Source organism: Gadus chalcogrammus, chromosome 12, assembly GCF_026213295.1.
Source record: "Gadus chalcogrammus isolate NIFS_2021 chromosome 12, NIFS_Gcha_1.0, whole genome shotgun sequence".
NCBI lineage: Eukaryota > Metazoa > Chordata > Actinopteri > Gadiformes > Gadidae > Gadus > Gadus chalcogrammus.
Window position 1 is genome coordinate 12355850 of NC_079423.1, and position 15071 is coordinate 12370920.

Below are 15071 nucleotides of genomic sequence, written 5' to 3' on the forward strand. Positions count from 1 at the left end.
AGCCAAGTGGCTTCCCTTTGCACCCTGCTGACTAATCACAGTAGGGCAGTGTCATGACGGTTGCCTCACCTGATAGGTTAAACCTTCTTATTTTTCTTCACCAAGGGATGCCATCTCGGGCTGGCTTCCTCACGGACATACAGTGTGCAATGTCGTGTTTGACCGCGTATTCAGTACTTACAATTTAGAGGGGCGCTGTTTCGCACATTTTGAAATTCTCAATGAGACGAGAAAATGTGGAAGAAATGACCTCAACACAGCACCAAAGAATAACCAAAACTGTTAATATTAATGTTTTTATTGGATGTCTAAAAAACATAAAAGAATTCTCCGACACTTTAACCATTAACCTTGGTACAAACATTTAACATCACACACACACACACACACACACACACACACACACACACACACTGTGGCAACCCCACGCCATTGACCAGGGGCCAGCCGCCGCAGCACCGGCCCCGTGGTCGGGTGGTGGAAGGGAGATACCTCCCCCTCCACCCAGCTGCGCTAGAGGGAACATCAACCGGGCCCAGGGAATCAAGAACATTGGGGGCACCTGGGGAACCAGGACAGAGGGGCTTTAAGGGCTGGGCACGTGGCAGACAGGGGAGAGGGCTGACGAGGAAGAGACGTGCTGTGGAACCGGCGTGCTTTAACGAAACGTTTTCCCCACCAGGAGTAAGCCGGAGGCGTCGGGAGCTGTTTCCCCGCCGACCCCGAGGAAGGGCTGGACGGTCTGGACCAGGAGGTCCCGTGCCCTTATTCCCGATTACGGAAGAACCTTAGTTTATATGATTTCCCTTTTCGTGACTGGTTTTACAATAAAACCCGTTGCACCGCAACCCTGCTTCTTTCATTAATTCCAGAATCCCCGCCGCCGACGAAGGGGGTTGCCACAGTAGTGGAGGACGCGGGCAACGCGATCTCTGGACTTAAACACAACCCAGACCACGATGGAGCACGCCGACCAACCCGCCACGAGGGACGAGGAGATAGACGTCCTACGGAGATGCATGGTCCGAATGGCCGAGCAGCTCGCTCGGGGTCCGGCATTCGCCGCCCCCACGAAGAGGCTGACAAAGATGGGACCGGAGGACGACGTAGAGGCGTACCTTGACGTGTTCGAGCGGACCGCGGACCGTGAACAATGGCCCGCGGACGATTGGGGCCACATCCTAGCGCCCTTCCTGACCGGGGAAGCTCAGCGCGCCTACCGGGATCTCAACCCCCAACAGGCGGGGCATTACCCGACGCTCAAGCAGGCCATCCTCGCCCATTATGGACACAGCCTCCCCGCCCAGGCGCAGCGCTACCACGACTGGAGCTACGAACCGCTCGGCTCAGTGAGAAGCCAGATTTCCCAACTCGTCCGGCTGGCCGAGCGGTGGCTCGTAGAAGGCGACGGCCCCCCCCTGCTGGATCGTCTCGTCATAGACCGCTGCATCCGATCGCTTCCCTCCGGCGCCAAACGCTGGGCCTCCGGGAACCAGCCCCGAACGGTGAACGATCTCGTGGAACTCCTCGAGAACCATCAAGTAACCCAGCGGCTTTGCGGAGGAACAGCCCCGCCTCCCGGAGGGGGGGAGCCGCGGACCGAACGACGCGGACGAATGACAGAGACCCCGCGCTCCCAGACACCAGTCGTCCGAGGCCCCGCCTACCCGGCTCAAAACATCGTGGCCCGCCGAGGCCCCGCCCCCCCGACTCCGAGAGAGGAGTGGAGGTGCTACACCTGCGGCCAGAAGGGCCACCTGGCCCGCCACTGTCCCGGCGCAGGGGACGTGTCAATGCCCACGGCCAGTCCGTCCGACCAGAGGGGAGGAGCCTGCCTCCGCACCACCTGCTGGTCACACGAGAGGACCGTCTCGCCGAGCCTGCCGGTACGGGTGGGACGGCGCGACACCCATGCCCTCCTGGACTCAGGGAGCGTGGTCACCTTGATCCGGCCCGACTTAGCCTGTGGAACGCCCGGGCAGGACGTGGAGGTGGGCTGCATCCACGGACAGACGGAAACATACCCCACCAACCTCATCACAGTACAAACCCCGAAGGGGACCTTCACGGTCCAGGCCGGGGTAGTGCCCAACCTACCCATGCCCCTGTTAATTGGACGAGACTGTCCCATCTTTGAACGACTGTTGGGGGCGGAGCTTCGCCCACCAAGACCCCGACATCCAAGGACGAGACCGCGCCAGCTACGAAGCCGACCCGTCTACATGGCAGGCCATCCCCCACCATCCCCGACTGACTCCGACGAACCTCCGCAGAGACCCGCGAGAGAGGTAGGACGCCGGCCTCACGCCTCGTCCACGGAATCCCTTCCCCCGGGGACACCGGGCACGATGACCGCCTCCGAGCCGATACCTCCACCAGAGGAGAGTGAGAGCCCACCCCTCATCGACTTCTCCGACCTCCCCCTGGCCGTTGAGGGACGAGCGGACAGGGGCGGACGGTTCGCCACCGCCCAGCTGGAGGATGACTCCTTAAGACACGCCTGGGGACACGTGCAAACCCACGAGGGACTATCACGGGACTCGGTGAGTTGCCGGCAGTACCCACATTACAGCACACGGGGAGGGTTACTGTATAGGGTAATTCAGAGGGGGGGAGAGGAGGTGGAACAGCTGATCGTTCCACGGTCCTATGTTAGCAAGGTGTTGTACATGGCCCACTCACACCTCCTAGGGGCTCATCTGGGGATGGATAAGACCAGGGACCGGGTGTTAGCTAGATTTTATTGGCCAGGGGTAAAGAAAGACATAGAGGACTACTGCCGAGCCTGCCCCGAGTGCCAACGTACCGCCCCTAGACCGTCCGTACGGAATCCCCTCATACCCATGCCCCTGATCGAGGTCCCCTTCGACAGACTGGCCTTGGACATCGTAGGCCCCCTCCCCAGAACTAGCAGAGGTCACCGCTACATACTGGTCATGGTAGATTACGCGACCCGCTACCCAGAGGCCATACCTCTCCGCGCCGCCACAGCCAAGGCAGTGGCCAGAGAGCTAATGACGTTATTTAGCAGGGTGGGAATAGTTAGGGAGATCTTGACAGATCAAGGCTCCTGCTTTATGTCCCGGGTGTTAAAGGACCTCCTCAGTCTGTTACAGATCCGCCACCTCCGGACCTCCGTCTACCACCCCCAGACCGACGGACTGGTAGAGAGGTTTAATCAGACCTTAAAACGCATGCTAAAAAAGGTGATGGAGGTCGATGGAAAGAACTGGGACCAGCTACTCCCTCACGTCCTGTTCGCCATCAGGGAGGTACCCCAGGCCTCCACCGGCTTCTCCCCGTTCGAGCTACTCTATGGGAGACGACCGAGAGGGCTCCTCGACATCGCCCGGGACGCCTGGGAGAGCCAACCCTCCCCCCACCGCACCATCATCGAGCACGTGGAGCAGGTGCGGGACAGGATGGCGCAGGTGTGGCCCGTGGTCCGGGAGCACCTTGGACGAGCCCAGCAAGCCCAAGCTCGGGTGTACAACCGGGGGGCCCAGCTGCGCACCTTCGACCCGGGCGACCAGGTCCTCGTCCTCATCCCGACCTCTGAGTGCAAGTTCCTGGCCAAGTGGCAGGGACCCTATGAGATCATCGACCGGGTGGGCGAGGTCAATTACCGGGTACGGCAACCGGGGAGACGCAAGACCACCCAGCTGTACCACATCAACCTGCTGAAGCGGTGGCAACCACTGACCACTCCGCGGGATCCAACTCTCCTGACGCTGGCCGCTCGACTGCCCCCTCCAGAGGTCCCAGTGGGGGAGCTGCTGAGCCCGAGCCAGACACAGGACATGCGGGACATGGTGCTCCAACATCTAGATGTCTTCTCAGAGCGACCCGGCAGGACCACAACCGTCAGCCACGACATCCGGACAGAACCGGGAGTCAGAGTCCGCCTCCGGCCCTACCGCATCCCGGAAGCACGGCGCGCCGTCATCAGAACAGAGGTCGCCCGCATGCTGCAGATGGGGGTCATAGAGGAGTCCCATAGCGCGTGGTCCAGCCCGGTGGTTCTGGTACCCAAACCAGACGGGACCTACCGGTTCTGCAATGACTTTCGCAAACTGAACGAAGCGTCTGTCTTCGACGCCTACCCTATGCCACGGGTGGACGAGTTAATAGAGCAACTGGGCCCGGCCCGGTTCATATCCACCCTAGACCTCACGAAGGGATACTGGCAGGTCCCCCTCACCAAGCGGTCCCGGGAGAAGACGGCGTTCGCCACACCAGACGGGCTATACCAATACACCGTCCTCCCGTTCGGGGTGCATGGGGCACCCGCAACCTTTCAAAGGATGATGGACCGGATCCTACGGGCCCACAGAGAATACGCCGCCGCGTATATAGACGACATCGTAATACACAGCAGCACCTGGACCCTCCATCTCCACCACCTCCGAGCCGTCCTGGGGGCGCTTCGAACCGCCGGCCTCACGGCCAACCCCCAGAAGTGTCGCCTGGGCCTGGAGGAGGCCTCCTACCTGGGCTATCAAGTCGGGAGGGGCTGTGTGAGACCCCAGGACGAAAAAGTGCAAGCCATCCGGACCTGGCCCAGGCCAACCACCAAGAAACAGGTGAAGTCCTTCCTGGGACTAGTCGGTTACTATCAGAGGTTCATCCCTGCGTTCGCAACACTGGCCAGCCCCCTCAACGAGCTAACCCGGAAGACTCTACCCGACCGAGTGAAGTGGACGGAGGAGGTTGAGGAAGCCTTCTCCCACCTACGGCAGGCTCTCTGCACCGAGCCCGTGCTCATCACCCCGGACTTCAGCCTCCCCTTCGTGGTACACACGGACGCGTCTGAGGTGGGGCTGGGAGCCGTTCTATCTCAGGTCCGGTCAGGAGAGGAACATCCGGTGACCTTCATCAGCCGGAAGCTCCTGGCCAGCGAAAGGGCCTACTCAACGGTGGAAAAGGAGGCGCTGGCAATCAAGTGGACCCTAGAAAAGCTCCGTTACTACCTCCTCGGTCGGAACTTTAGCCTGGTCACCGACCACGCCCCCCTAAAGTGGATGGCCACGGCCAAGGACACCAACGCCAGGGTGACGCGCTGGTTCCTGGCCCTGCAAGACTACCGCTTCCAGGTGGTCCATCGACCCGGAAGGGCCCACGGTAACGCAGACGCACTGTCCCGAAGGGACGCCTGCCTAGGGCTAACAGGAGGAACCCCCGGCTTGCTGCTGAGGATGGGGGTGTGTGGCAACCCCACGCCATTGACCAGGGGCCAGCCGCCGCAGCACCGGCCCCGTGGTCGGGTGGTGGAAGGGAGATACCTCCCCCTCCACCCAGCTGCGCTAGAGGGAACATCAACCGGGCCCAGGGAATCAAGAACATTGGGGGCACCTGGGGAACCAGGACAGAGGGGCTTTAAGGGCTGGGCACGTGGCAGACAGGGGAGAGGGCTGACGAGGAAGAGACGTGCTGTGGAACCGGCGTGCTTTAACGAAACGTTTTCCCCACCAGGAGTAAGCCGGAGGCGTCGGGAGCTGTTTCCCCGCCGACCCCGAGGAAGGGCTGGACGGTCTGGACCAGGAGGTCCCGTGCCCTTATTCCCGATTACGGAAGAACCTTAGTTTATATGATTTCCCTTTTCGTGACTGGTTTTACAATAAAACCTGTTGCACCGCAACCCTGCTTCTTTCATTAATTCCAGAATCCCCGCCGCCGACGAAGGGGGTTGCCACAACACACACACACACACACACACACACACACACACACACACACACACACACACACACACACACACACACACACACACACACACACACACACACACACACACACACACACACACACACACACCCTACAACAACTTCATTTGATTGACCAATGCAACTTATTCCAGACAGACAATGCACAATTAGACATACAATAACACAAAAAATAATAAACGGACACCTCAGGGAACAGTAATGCCACACCGGGAGGTGGGTAGCCTACTTTACTCACCCTGTTTGTAGATGAAGGCCATTCTCCTGTCTTTCACGGTGGCGAAGAGGTCAATAAGAGACCCAGGGGTTGTTCAGGGTGCATGAATCTTTACGAAAAAGAAGACATGGCCAGCGAAATAGTAGCTGAAGTTCAGCTGGTTTCGCACATTTTGAAATTCTCAATGAGACGAGAAAATGTGGAAGAAATGACCTCAACACAGCACCAAAGAATAACCAAAACTGTTAATATTAATGTTTTTATTGGATGTCTAAAAAACATAAAAGAATTCTCCGACACTTTAACCATTAACCTTGGTACAAACATTTAACATCACACACACACACACACACACACACACACACACACACACACACACACACACACACACACACACACACACACACACACACACACACACACACACACACACACACACGCAGTGTATTGCAGATAATTAATTAATTCAGATGTCATAATAATCGTTTACATGGATAAGGATTCCTACTGAATAATTTACTGCCGTCTCTATTGAACTAGTGATTGTTTTTGTAACAGTGTAACGTCGGACCTCAGCAGCTTTCTCACTCCTTACGTGCTACTGTATAAATTAGAGTAGCACGTAAGGATTTAGAGTACTGTGGAGGGCGGATACGTCCATTTCGCGTGCATAGCACCAGAGAGCTGAAACGACAGTTCTACATTTCTTAAACTTTCACCCACACGAACGCGCGCAAGCACTTCAGATCAATCAAAGACCATGGGAAGACGGCGAAAATACCAGTGGCGTGTTGCGTGGGGATTTCTTTTGAGGAAGCCAAATGAGACAACACCTTTAATCTACATGCTTTTTTGAAGGTGGGGGACAGAAAAGAGTATACGTCGCAAATTGTATCTATTGAATGTAACTACAAGAGCTATTTCAGCGCCTGGTTACCAGGACTTACACGTGCTCGCCCTCTTTCGCGCTCACACACACACACACACACACACACACACACACACACACACACACACACACACACACACACACACACACACACACACACACACACACACACACACACACACACACACACACACAACAACAACTTCATTTGATTGACCAATGCAACTTATTCCAGACAGACAATGCACAATTAGACATACAATAACACAAAAAATAATAAACGGACACCTCAGGGAACAGTAATGCCACACCGGGAGGTGGGTAGCCTACTTTACTCACCCTGTATGTAGATGAAGGCCATTCTCCTGTCTTTCATGGTGGCGAAGAGGTCAATAAGAGACCCAGGGGTTGTTCAGGGTGCATGAATCTTTACGAAAAAGAAGACATGGCCAGCGAAATAGTAGCTGAAGTTCAGCGCTACCAGTCGGTGAGGACACAGTTCTCCTCATTGAAAGTGCGATAACCACTCATCTTTCTCTCCGTGCACGCAGCTGAAGCTTCGGCATTGGCCTGCATGTCAGATTCAATTTTTAGTTGCTGCCCATGTGGCAGTTTGGTTTCATTTTACTAAATACTCTAAATCTCAACCCTCCATAACTGCACTTGCATATACGATAAAATGATAAAAGTGCAAATCTCCCGCTATTTGTTTACGTTGACGTTGATGCTTTGATTTGATTGGTGTGAAGCCAAGTGGCTTCCCTTTGCACCCTGCTGACTAATCACAGTAGGGCAGTGTCATGACGGTTGCCTCACCTGATAGGTTAAACCTTCTTATTTTTCTTCACCAAGGGATGCCATCTCGGGCTGGCTTCCTCACGGACGTTGCAACACAGTCTCACTCCGAGAACGTCAAATACCGACTGTTGGCAAAGGCCCTTTAGCGTCGGTGACTGACGGGAAAGGTACCCTTTTTATTCGCTCGGTGACGGTAAAGGTACCCTTCGGCGTCTTCTGCATACGGAATGGGGGGTGCCTCACTACGTCTCTAATAGACGATGTGAGCATCTTTCCTATTGGATAGTTTTTTAGGATATTCTTCTGTGAAAATGGCGGACATACTTTTTATCCTGGGTGGAAAATATGATATTTTAGAATAGTTACACCATTAAAAGTGTTTATGTAAACATTTTTAGCGAGAAATGTGCATTTTACTTTCATAATCGTCGTTCGGCGAATGTGAAGGATGTTTGGGTTGATAGATATGACGAAGAATATTTCATCGGGCGATAATGGCCGGCGTACAGGCATCCCGGGCTCACGAAAATAGGTGACACTGTCACGTTATTTAATCTATTGAAACGTGATCAGGTACACGTATTTTCTAAATGTTCGTGTCAAAAAGCACATTTGAAACGTGATCAGGTACACGTATTTTCTAAATGTTCGTGTCAAAAAGCACATTTTTCAAACTCATGCATATCAATTGGAAGTATTTGTCGTGATTTGTCACTAAGCACGACTTCCATCTAAGGTTCTGTCCGGGAGCTTTCTCCCTATTGTCCCTTAAGGAGCTCCGTACAGAACATTTATTGTTAAAAATTGTCTGTGATAACTAAGAATATGACAGCTTTTCCAGTCTCACCAATATGCGCACAGATCGCACGGTTTGACACTTTCAAGATGCGTGCAGTAGCCTACATACGCCAAATGACCATTTCGTGTGCATACGATACGCAAAACCCAGCATTAACTACTGTGGAGGGCGGATACGTCCATTTCGCGTGCATATGTGCATATGATACGAAAAACCCAGCATTAACTGAATGGGAGATGCAATATTTTAGGACAGATTCACCATTTAACGTGTTTCTAATGACATTTCTAGCGAGAAATGTACTTTTCCCTTGAATAATCCTCAGTCAGTGAATGTGTATGATCTTTATTAATCTTTATTATCTGAATGGGAAATGCAGCTCACGTGTTTCCTGCTTTTGTGTTATTAAACCGTTACTTTATGTAACTTTTAATGATATCATTTTGTTAGAAACACGTACGTTTTCGTGAACACTGGATTACGTCGCATTTCAACATAAAATAGCGTGTTATACACACACACACACACACACACACACACACACACACACACACACACACACACACACACACACACACACACACACACACTGCATTTCGCTGCCAAATAAATAAATACTAAGGCAGAATAAAGAATAAATTAATTCATTATCATTCAACTTCAACATGCGTTATTACAGTATAGTGGTGGAGGGATGACGTGTGTTGGCCAACCCGGAAGTGAGCGTCGCCCTGGGTTCCCTTGACAAAAAGCCAACGGGTTTTTCCATTTGATTTTGGATTATTGCAGAAAAATTAGCATCTTTGAAGCACCTCCTCAAAAACTGAAAATAAATAAAAATAACTGTGCTCCAAAGAAAGAAATGTAAACCAATGCATTCCGAATGGGAGTGTTTCTCCGATTTTTCCATGCTACACAGAACGAAATGTAAACCCATGCAAATAAAGACTTCATGGTCATAATCATTTAAATATCATTAATCTCCTGAGGGTGGTATTCTATTTTTTTCAACGGGGCTGAATCCAGTCACTTGACCGTCATGGTTGCTATGGTGGTTGCTATCCACCAGCCCCTCTAATCCTTACGTGGCTCTAAAAACCACGCGGCAAATGAGCTGCCGTAATTTGTGTTGTTGTTGTCGTAAACTAGTGTCCGATGGTTAAAAAATAGACGGATATTCCAAGGTATCCTTAAAAGGCAGCTTGGATGTTTTTATTTTCTGCAGTTTAGACTTCTTCTATAACCTATTTTTGAAAGCAAAACACCAAGCTAGCTCATTGATTTAACGAGGCAGGGTTATTTGAAACAATTTATTAAATAAATATTTATGAGAGGTCATTCCTTCTCCTGAGTTTTCTTCCTATTTATGTCTAGTGTACAACCCTACTGTCCACGAGCATCACCCCCCCCCCTCCCCATATGGATTTGGAGAATTGTTGCCACGTCCCAGTGGTGGAGGTATCATATATATGAAAGAGGGCATTCAATTATACTACAGTGATCAATTAGGAGGCCGAAGCCCTAAAGGAAGTGATGCAATAGGTGACTGGGTCGACGACATTTAAGTAAGCTTTACTTTGAGGTCTCTTATATATCAAAGGGGGTCTCAAAGGACGCATACGCTTCAACCTGTGGCTCCGGTCCTACAGGAAATGACTCAGCAAGTGCTCCATCTCGTTGCACCTGCACCCAGCGGCTCGCTTGCAAGATTTTGGCCTGAAGTTATTCCCAGACCTACACCGTAGCCATCCAACCTGCATATCTGAGAATCAGGCCTCTCTTTAATAATGACAAAATGTATGAGAGAAATACACATTAACTTTTGACTCATAAGCGGCGTGGTGCCGGCTCCTTTTGACCTTTTGACCCCAGACTTCTGGGGGAATAGCTGAATCAATTCATTAGTCAATCAAAAGCATGTAAAGAGGGAGAACAAGGTGTCCTTCAACATCTACGCTTCCAGGCGATTGCAACGGTGCCACACATGAGCATATTCGAACATGTTTAATGGTAGTAATTAGCTGTCGAAATTGGAGGCCTTAATCAATAATGAGCAGCTATTGATTTGCTTCCCGATAGAAATTTGTGACAAATGACATGTTATTTAGCCTCTACACGTTGAGTTGAGTCCAATGACACCAAGCATGACACTCTAGAAAATGGTAACATGTATTTTACATGGTACACCTAGGTCTAGGACATGATCTCGGTGTAGCAAGAGGGCGAGCTTGATCTCATTGGACTCAGCTTAACGTGTAGATGCTAAATAACATGTAATTTGTCAAAAATCTCCATCGGGAAGCAAATCTATAGCTGGTCATTATTGATAAAGGCCTCCAAAATCGACAGCTAATTACTACCCCGAAACATATTCAAATATGATCATGTGTGGCACTGTTGCAATCGCCTCGAAACGTAGATGTCAAAGGACACCTTGTTTGCCCCGTTACGTAACCGGGAAGATATTTTCATACTTCTAATGAATTGATTCATATTTTAAGGTTCTCGGAGTGAGACTTTAAGTGGCTGCAGCAGAAGTGTTGAGACGAAAGATGATATCAAGACATTTATAGAATATTCACATTCACATTATGATTCTTCGTCATAACATCCGACCAAACATCCTTTACAGTCACCAAGCGAGGATTATGAAAGTCCAGGCCCCCCCTTCCGGCACTCAAGGTCCGACTGGGCCAAGTTTAGGGCAGGAAGGGCCCCCCATACCGGCCCTCGGGGTCCGACCGGGCCAAGTTTCGGTGTGGGGATCCCAGTTAGGCCTTAGAATAAGGTATTCAAATTTCAGGGCGGTAGGACCTTCCTATCTCAAAAACTGTTTTTTCCACCACATTCTGAACCATTAGGTCTTGCAGGTAACACATCTGAGGGGCTTTGTCCAAATTACAGTCCATTTGGGAAAACTTTTTTTCTCTAAGGGCTAGAACTCCAAATCTCGGATATGTCGTTCTCGGGGCCCCGGGAAATGTGTGTAAACATTTTAGCATCCCTAGCTATCTCGAAAAGGCCGGAAAAGGGGCGTGACCTCCCACAGTACGGTAAATAAACATAAGACAGAGGTTAGTTTCTAGTCCCCATTTTTTTGTGGGATGGAGGTGTACATTTGTGGCTTAAGGTGTGTAGTCACAGCTGGCCTGTGGCCACGTTTTTGAAGTCTGGGGTCAAAAGGTCAAAAGGAGCCGGCACCACGCCGCTTATGAGATAACAAAAAGTGAATGTGTATTTCTCTAATAGCTTTTCGTCATTATTAAAGAGAAGCCTGATTCTAAGATATGCGTGTTGGATGGCTAGGGTGTAGGTCTGGGAAGAACTTCAGGCCAAAATCTTGCAAGCGAGCCGCTGGGTGCAGGTGCAACGAGATGGAGCACTTGCTGGGTCATTTCCTGTAGGGCTGGAGCCACAGGTTGAAGCGTATGCGTCCTTTGAGACCCCCTTTGACAGTAGGGTTGTACACTAGACATAAATAGGAAGAAAACTCAGGAGAAGGAATGACCTCTCATAAATATTTATTTAATAAATTGTTTCAAATAACCCTGCCTCGTTAAATCAATGAGCTAGCTTGGTGTTTTGCTTTCAAAAATAGGTTATAGAAGAAGTCTAAACTGCAGAAAATAAAAACATCCAAGCTGCCTTTTAAGGATACCTTGGAATATCCGTCTATTTTTTAACCATCGGACACTAGTTTACGACAACAACAACACAAATTACGGCAGCTCATTTTCCGCGTGGTTTTTAGAGCCACGTAAGGATTAGAGGGGCTGGTGGATAGCAACCACCATAGCAACCATGACGGTCAAGTGACTGGATTCAGCCCCGTTGAAAAAAATAGAATACCACCCTCAGGAGATTAATGATATTTAAATGATTATGACCATGAAGTCTTTATTTGCATGGGTTTACATTTCGTTCTGTGTAGCATGGAAAAATCGGAGAAACACTCCCATTCGGAATGCATTGGTTTACATTTCTTTCTTTGGAGCACAGTTATTTTTATTTATTTTCAGTTTTTGAGGAGGTGCTTCAAAGATGCTAATTTTTCTGCAATAATCCAAAATCAAATGGAAAAACCCGTTGGCTTTTTGTCAAGGGAACCCAGGGCGACGCTCACTTCCGGGTTGGCCAACACACGTCATCCCTCCACCACTATACTGTAATAACGCATGTTGAAGTTGAATGATAATGAATTAATTTATTCTTTATTCTGCCTTAGTATTTATTTATTTGGCAGCGAAATGCAGTGTGTGTGTGTGTGTGTGTGTGTGTGTGTGTGTGTGTGTGTGTGTGTGTGTGTGTGTGTGTGTGTGTGTGTGTGTGTGTGTGTGTATAACACGCTATTTTATGTTGAAATGCGACGTAATCCAGTGTTCACGAAAACGTACGTGTTTCTAACAAAATGATATCATTAAAAGTTACATAAAGTAACGGTTTAATAACACAAAAGCAGGAAACACGTGAGCTGCATTTCCCATTCAGATAATAAAGATTAATAAAGATCATACACATTCACTGACTGAGGATTATTCAAGGGAAAAGTACATTTCTCGCTAGAAATGTCATTAGAAACACGTTAAATGGTGAATCTGTCCTAAAATATTGCATCTCCCATTCAGTTAATGCTGGGTTTTTCGTATCATATGCACATATGCACGCGAAATGGACGTATCCGCCCTCCACAGTAGTTAATGCTGGGTTTTGCGTATCGTATGCACACGAAATGGTCATTTGGCGTATGTAGGCTACTGCACGCATCTTGAAAGTGTCAAACCGTGCGATCTGTGCGCATATTGGTGAGACTGGAAAAGCTGTCATATTCTTAGTTATCACAGACAATTTTTAACAATAAATGTTCTGTACGGAGCTCCTTAAGGGACAATAGGGAGAAAGCTCCCGGACAGAACCTTAGATGGAAGTCGTGCTTAGTGACAAATCACGACAAATACTTCCAATTGATATGCATGAGTTTGAAAAATGTGCTTTTTGACACGAACATTTAGAAAATACGTGTACCTGATCACGTTTCAATAGATTAAATAACGTGACAGTGTCACCTATTTTCGTGAGCCCGGGATGCCTGTACGCCGGCCATTATCGCCCGATGAAATATTCTTCGTCATATCTATCAAACCAAACATCCTTCACATTCGCCGAACGACGATTATGAAAGTAAAATGCACATTTCTCGCTAAAAATGTTTACATAAACACTTTTAATGGTGTAACTATTCTAAAATATCATATTTTCCACCCAGGATAAAAAGTATGTCCGCCATTTTCACAGAAGAATATCCTAAAAAACTATCCAATAGGAAAGATGCTCACATCGTCTATTAGAGACGTAGTGAGGCACCCCCCATTCCGTATGCAGAAGACGCCGAAGGGTACCTTTACCGTCACCGAGCGAATAAAAAGGGTACCTTTCCCGTCAGTCACCGACGCTAAAGGGCCTTTGCCAACAGTCGGTATTTGACGTTCTCGGAGTGAGACTGTGTTGGTGAGGAAGCCAGCCCGAGATGGCATCCCTTGGTGAAGAAAAATAAGAAGGTTTAACCTATCAGGTGAGGCAACCGTCATGACACTGCCCTACTGTGATTAGTCAGCAGGGTGCAAAGGGAAGCCACTTGGCTTCACACCAATCAAATCAAAGCATCAACGTCAACGTAAACAAATAGCGGGAGATTTGCACTTTTGCATTTTTATCATTTTATCGTATAAGCAAGTGCAGTTATGGAGGGTTGAGATTTAGAGTATTTAGTAAAATGAAACCAAACTGCCACATGGGCAGCAACTAAAAATTGAATCTGACATGCAGGCCAATGCCGAAGCTTCAGCTGCGTGCACGGAGAGAAAGATGAGTGGTTATCGCACTTTCAATGAGGAGAACTGTGTCCTCACCGACTGGTAGCGCTGAACTTCAGCTACTATTTCGCTGGCCATGTCTTCTTTTTCGTAAAGATTCATGCACCCTGAACAACCCCTGGGTCTCTTATTGACCTCTTCGCCACCATGAAAGACAGGAGAATGGCCTTCATCTACAAACAGGGTGAGTAAAGTAGGCTACCCACCTCCCGGTGTGGCATTACTGTTCCCTGAGGTGTCCGTTTATTATTTTTTGTGTTATTGTATGTCTAATTGTGCATTGTCTGTCTGGAATAAGTTGCATTGGTCAATCAAATGAAGTTGTTGTAGGGTGTGTGTGTGTGTGTGTGTGTGTGTGTGTGTGTGTGTGTGTGTGTGTGTGTGTGTGTGTGTGTGTGTGTGTGTGTGTGTGTGTGTGTGTGTGTGAGCGCGAAAGAGGGCGAGCACGTGTAAGTCCTGGTAACCTGGCGCTGAAATAGCTCTTGTAGTTACATTCAATAGATACAATTTGCGACGTATACTCTTTTCTGTCCCCCACCTTCAAAAAAGCATGTAGATTAAAGGTGTTGTCTCATTTGGCTTCCTCAAAAGAAATCCCCACGCAACACGCCACTGGTATTTTCGCCGTCTTCCCATGGTCTTTGATTGATCTGAAGTGCTTGCGCGTGTTCGTGTGGGTGAAAGTTTAAGAAATGTAGAACTGTCGTTTCAGCTCTCTGGTGCTCCCTGCTGGCAGTATCACTATACCGTCCTCATTTTACACAAAATAGTTTAG

General features: G+C 49.4%; 1 long non-coding RNA gene across 1 annotated transcript; it reads left to right on the top strand.

Moving 5' to 3' along the window:
- The first annotated feature begins 7727 nt into the window (after positions 1 to 7727).
- LOC130393670 (uncharacterized) lies at positions 7728 to 8492 on the top strand. The gene is made up of 2 exons (XR_008897120.1): positions 7728 to 8200; positions 8255 to 8492. It is a non-coding gene; the product is annotated as an uncharacterized LOC130393670 (long non-coding RNA).
- The last annotated feature ends 6579 nt before the right edge of the window (positions 8493 to 15071 follow it).